Source organism: Pseudopipra pipra, chromosome 25, assembly GCF_036250125.1.
Source record: "Pseudopipra pipra isolate bDixPip1 chromosome 25, bDixPip1.hap1, whole genome shotgun sequence".
NCBI classification, from domain to species: domain Eukaryota; kingdom Metazoa; phylum Chordata; class Aves; order Passeriformes; family Pipridae; genus Pseudopipra; species Pseudopipra pipra.
In genome coordinates this window covers 1,587,335-1,593,334 of record NC_087573.1, presented here as the reverse complement: position 1 = coordinate 1,593,334, position 6,000 = coordinate 1,587,335, and the positions used below count along the sequence as shown (strand labels likewise).

The 6,000-nt window shown below is 59.7% G+C and overlaps 1 protein-coding gene across 1 annotated transcript in view; it reads left to right on the top strand.

Moving 5' to 3' along the window:
- Nucleotides 1–281: 281 nt before the first annotated feature.
- Nucleotides 282–6,000, top strand: part of LRRN2 (leucine rich repeat neuronal 2) — a 28,365-nt gene continuing 22,646 nt past the window's right edge. Inside the window, exon 1 of the mRNA XM_064635846.1 lies at nt 282–568. The gene's annotated coding sequence lies outside the window, so the exon portion shown is untranslated. The remainder of the gene's footprint in view (nt 569–6,000) is intronic.

Genomic DNA, 6,000 nt, shown 5'->3' with positions numbered 1-6,000 from the left:
GGAGGGGGATGCACTGCGGACCCGGGGGGGTGCGAGCGCCCGGCCGAGCCTTTGCGGGAGGTTTTTATCTACCCCCGGTCCTCGGGAGCGTCACCCCGAGGGTCTGGGGGTGCCGGGAGCCCCCCCGGTGCCGCCAGAGCCGCAGGGGTTAAACGCGCGGCCGGCAGGAGCTGATTCGGGTGGGTGGCACGTCGTGGCGACAAGACCGGAGTGAGGAGGAGGACTGGGGAAGGGAGGGGAGAAGGGAGGAGGAGGAGGAGGAGGGGGGAGCGCTTGCAGGCAGCGGGGAGTGTGCGGCTGCGAAGGAGCCGTGCGAGGGGAGGATGGAGGGCTCTCACCGCCGCCTCCAGCCCGGGCGCTGAGGGCCAGCGTGGCAGGGGGGGGTCCTGCTGCCCCTGTCCCCACACCCCCAGAGGGACGAGGAAGGACCCCCCAGCGCTGACAGGTCCAAAGCGAGCCGGCCCTTTGTCTGCCGGCGGGGCTCTGCCCGAGCCAGATGTGCGGGCAGCTGTGCAGAGGAGCGGCAGGCGATGCCAGCGGCGCCGGGGGACGGGGACAGACTCCAAGGGTGAGTCGGGGTCCAGCCGCGATCGTGGTATTGTCCGTCGGGTGTGACTTTGGGTGGGGGAGGCTGCTGTGCCTGGGGGTTCTGCATCGCAGAGCCGGCTGCTTGGCAGTTCGTTTGGGGTTTGGTTGTTTTGGTGGTGGGGGGGTGTCCCTCTTTCCAGAGCTTTGGTTTCCCTGATAAAAGGTGGGTTTGACGATAAATGGTGCGTTCGAAAAATGAAAAGAAGGAAAGCAGGTGAAAACGCAGGAAATGCGGAGACATCGGTGCGTGGTCCGGGAGGGGACAGGGGATGCGGGAGGGAGAGGAGGGGTCTCTGATGGCGGGAGCTGGATTCCCGGTCCCGGAAACTCCTCTGGGATCGAGTCGATCCTCAGCCCGGCGCCGATGGGAACGTGGGGTGACCGTGGCGAAGCCCGCGGCGGTGCCTGGGGCTGGAATCCAGCCTTGCCCGGGGCTGCCGGCAGGATGCGATCCAGGCGGGAGCAGCGCTCCCTCGGCATTAACCCCTCGGCGCCGGAGCGGCGCGGAAAACGGCAAAGGAGCGAAGGGAAGTGTAAAACGGGGGCTGTTAAATAAACAACCCGGGGATTTGTCTCCCTCCCACCTTCACCTGCCGGCGCCAGGCTCGGGGGGGGACAGGCTGCCCGGGTGGGGGGCAGATGCAAAGGAGGTGGCAAAGGACCCCCGTGAGGAGCCGCCCTGGGCCCGCGGTGTCACTGGAATGATGTCGGTGTTTACCTCCCCCCTTCCCTGCTCCTCCTCCCGCAGCTGCACAGGAGCCGCTCACCCCCCCCCCCCCCAAAATCCCCGCGCTCGTCCCCCCGTGCCAAACACCCACCCGGGTGTGGGGCTGTGCCCTGGGGGGGCCGTGGGATCATCCCGGGGCTCTCTGTGCAGGAGGGACCCTGCGCTGACCCGCCCGGGCGGGGGGCTCAGGGCTGGGAGGGTCCGTGTGTGGCTGAGCCCTCTGCTGTCCTCGCCTCTCCCCGACGCCCACACGGGCACCCGGCCCTCTCCACCTCTCCCTGCTTCCTGCCAGAGCCTGGAAAAAGGGATTGGAGACCTGTCAGCAGTGCCCCATTCTCCCATGAGGAGGGGGAGAAGCCCTTGGACACCCGGGGCTTGTCCCGGCATGGCCGTGAGAACTCGGAGGGGAGGAGGGAGACACAGGGCTGGGAAAAGGACCCTTGGAGCCGCGTTTCCAGGGAGCCCTTTGCTGGGAGTTGTGGGGATGTGCTGCCATCGCCCCTGGGCACGAGGGTCTGGCTCCCCAAGCCTTGATCTAACCAGGCTGGGAGGTCAGGAGCCACACAGGGGGGTTGCCTGTCTCCCCCTCCCCTGGCTGCTGTGCTGGTGCTGAGCCAGGACCCAGCCCTGCCTTGCAGGGACGAGCAGCCCTGATCCCGCAGCCTGGATGCAGGAGAGCTCGTGGAAAGGCTGGGAAGCAAATGTCTCACTGCTGTCTCTGCCAGGCTGAGCCTGGTGCAGACGTGGAGCAATGGGATGTGGCTCAGGGCAAGTTTCCGGAGCTCTGGCTGCTCCCTGCCCCTGGGGGTCTCCTGGGGGGTCCATCAGCCCGTCACGGTCACACTTGGGGCATCATCATCCTCCTGTCCTGCCTTCCCGAGGCAGAGGACCCTGGTCCTGCTGGCACAGCCTCTTTGCTGGGGACACGGCTCTTCCCGGCTCTCCCTGCACCCTGGCTCCTCTCCGTGGGCAGTGGGGGCTGCTTTGGCACACGGTTGGCACTGGTGCAAGTGAGGAGAGCAAGGCTGAGGGCCAGAGCTGGGCTGAGTCTCTGCTCCTCAGCCATCTTAAACCCCTTCCTTTGGGTGGGACCTTTCTCCCCTTCCGCGGCGCAGACCCGGGAGCTGAGAATCCTCTGCCAGGGCTGAGCTGTGCCCACACCCCTGGCAGAGGCTGCCAAACCCCTCTGGCTCAGGGGAAGGGCAGGGGAGTCAGCCAGGACCCCGACAGCACCCCACCCCACCTCACCAGGGCTGTGGGAGCAGCAGGAATTCTGCGTCCCCACAGCACTTGGAGCTGCACAGTGAGCTCCCCAGGGAGCGGGGGCAGCCCCTCTGCCAGGGAGGCTCCCATTCCCAGGGAGGCTCCCATTCCCAGGGAGGCTCCCGTTCCCAGGGAGGCTCCCATTCCCGATGTGGAGCAGAGCTCCAGCTGCCCTGCCCAGCCCCTGCTCTCTCTGCCTGGCAGGGCTGGGCTGGCTCCCGGCAGCAGAGGGACCGGCTGGAGCTGGCAGAGACATTCCACTGCCATTCGGGCCGTGATCCCGGAGTTCCTGGCTAGGACAGGGATGAATTGGTGCTAGGAGCTTTTTCCAGGTGGTCATCTGGAAGGCTGGGAGCTTCATCTCTCCAAATGCAGGAGCTCCATCCCTTTCTTTATTCCCAGATGTATCTCCCACCCCCCCTGCAGGGCAGGCCCTGCTCACTGACCCCTTTTCCCTTCTGTCCCGTGAGCTCCCATGGGATAACATTCCAGCTGGCACGTGGCTGGTGCCCCGAGGAGCAGAGGTGCCAGCCCAGGACCCGAGTGATCCCCTGGCACACAGGAAATCACCACCCTCCTCCTCTCCTGCTCCCACATCCCTTTGCCAGGGAACACCCGGAGAGGGGCTGCTCCTCTGCCCGCTGCCCACCCCGAGGTGCCAGGCCCTGGCACAGAGGGGTGGGTGCTCTCCCCCTGCCCGGCCTGCAGGGGAGGGACCCGGGACTTTGGTTTTCTCCTCCTGGAATTGTTGTTCCCAGGGGAAACGTCTGCACCGGGAGCTGCAGCTCTGCCCAGCCCCGGGAAAGCCACGGGAAGGAGAATTCCAACCCCAGGAAAAATCTTAAAATTAAATGAGTTTAAAAGTTCTCCTTAAAAGTCAGACGGTCCCTGCTGATAAAGCTCCTCACTGGGACTGTGGGGGTGAGTTTTGGGGTCGTGGGGCTCAGGGCAGCCCCCCCTTGTCCTCCTGTTCCCTGGAAACCTGTTTGCCCCTTCCAGCATCCCTTCCCTCCCGGGCTGAGGCAGCGGCTGGAATGCCCGACACCGTTCCAGGACATCAACCAGCTCACAGGCAGCGAAATAAATGTGCAGCTTTAGTGCTCGGTGATGGCAGAGAGGTGTTGGGTGATAAATATGTTTACGGTGGGGTTTGTAAAAGGCTGTTCCAATGGGTGGGTTTCAGGAGGGCGATAAATGGCTGAGAAAATTGCTCTGCTCGCAGCTCGGAGCAGCCCCAGCACCCCCTGAGGTCCCCTCCTCATTCCCGGGGGGGTTTGGAGCTCCTTAATTTGGGAAACGGGGTCCCCCAAAGCACAGCCCCCCATCCAGGGCGGGAGGGGGGCCCTGAGTAACCCCCCCCAGGAACTGTTTGCAAACACTCCGCGGGGCAGGAATTACCGGCCGGCTCTGTTTGCTGCGCGATTCCCAACAACAAATAAATAGGGGAAAATTGGGATCCGTTCCCAGACAATTCACAAAGGGCTTAATTGGGACTTAAGTGGTGCCTAAGTCTCGCGCTGGCTCTCTGCGCCGGGGTGCCTTTCACCCAGACAGGGAAAAGAGACAAACTTGGTCAATAAATTACTTGTGATAAATTATTCACCAACTCTGCTCGGAATTAATGCCGACTCCCCCCTCCAGCAGCTCCCAAACGCTCCGATATCTCCTGACCCTGTCCAGCCTCTGGAGCCACTCGTTGGCTTTAAAAGCCTCTCCCAGCCTCTATTATAAAACCATATTTCGTGGCATTTATAACCTGTCATGAAGGGAAAAAAAAATCGCTCCCAGATTAAATTTGGCGTGTGAGGTCGGGGCTTTGTCCTTCCTGTTGAACCAAAGCTGAGGCGAATCTGTTTGCAGGTTCAAGCTGAGAAAATTGTTTGGCGTGAAGAGAGGCCACTGTGCTTCTGTGAGGCTTAATAACGCTCGCTTGGAATTTAAAAGCCTTCATCAGTGAGGAATTTGTAATCAGCATAAAAGGGGTTTTGCATTTTAACCAGCTTTTCCCCAAGGAAGGGATGAGCCGGCTCCAGATCTCTGGGTTTTTTTGGGGGAAAGAAAAAAAAAGGCGTCTTTGCTTCTCTCCCTCCTCAATCCTCGTTCCCAGCAGTGGGAATAGAGAAGGAGGGGAAATAGAAAAGAATAAAAAAAATATAAATATCAGGTCAGCTGAAAAGGGAAAAAAAATGGGCTTCCCTATTTATGAGCCATTAAAAACCGAACCAATTTGGTCCAGTTTTTCCCAAAGGAAGAGATGAGCCGGCTCCAGATCTCTGGGTTTTAGGGGGAAAAAAGCATCTTTGCTTCTCTCCCTCCTCTCTCCCACCAGTGGGAATGGGGGGAGAATAGAAAAGAATAAAAAATACAAATATATGGTCAGCTGAAAAAGGGGAAAAAAATGGCTTTTCCCTATTTATGAGCCATCGAAAACCGAACCCATTTGGTTTGTGCTGGAAGAAACATTTCGCTCGTGCGTCTGTGCCCATTCACAGGGTGATTATTAAATTTAATGCAACGTTTTGGGTGCTCAAACCACCGTTTGACGCCTCATCAAAGCCGCTCGCTCGCCTCGAAAACCCATTTGGGCTTCAAAAAAAAAAACCCAACAACCCTAAAAAGGGGCTGCGGCGTTTGATCCCCGTCTGCAAATCGCTGCTGGCGAGCGGGAGCCGCGTTTTTCCTCCTCGAAGGTTTTTTACTCCCATGGAAAAATCCTGCCGAGCCCCGTTTCTGAGTCACTTTTCCCAACTCCTACGAGCTGTCGCTGCCGCTCCAGTGGAGCCGGGAGGGCCACCCCGAGCCTGGCTCCTGGAGTCCAGTTCCCGAATTCCCCACGTGCAGTGGGATTCATCCCTTCGTCCCGGGTTTGAAAGGATCAAGGAGCAGGAGCAATCCTGGAATTCCAGGGCCCTAAACCTCTCTGTCACCTGCTCCACCCTGAAATCCTCTGCTGTGCTTCCCTTTCCATGGAATTGTTGTTAACAGGGCTTTAGGGACACTCTCCAGCTACTTTTGTGGCTCTTTAATAATTCCTTGACTCCCTTTTTGGGGGTTAAATCCTCCTGGGAAGGACACAGCCCTTGTCCCCCTTCCTTGGCCAGGGTTGTCCTCCCTGGCTTGGCAGACACATGGATTTTCCCTGTTTTGCTCGGGTTTTAAGGGATGTTTCAGGGCTCTTTCCATCCAAAAGCCACCCCTTTTCCTGCTGGAATCTCTGTTCCAAGGCTGGCAGCAGGAATGCTGAGGGTTGAGGGAGTTGGAGGCTCACGCCCAGCACAGGGAAACCAGGAGCTGCCTTTGCCTTTGCTTGGGATTTTTAAGGGAATGAAGGGGTGGCCAAAGTCATTTTATCCTGGGAAAACGCAGGAAAGGACGATGCACTCTGGTCTCGTGGAGTAACCACTCCCAGCACATGGAATCCC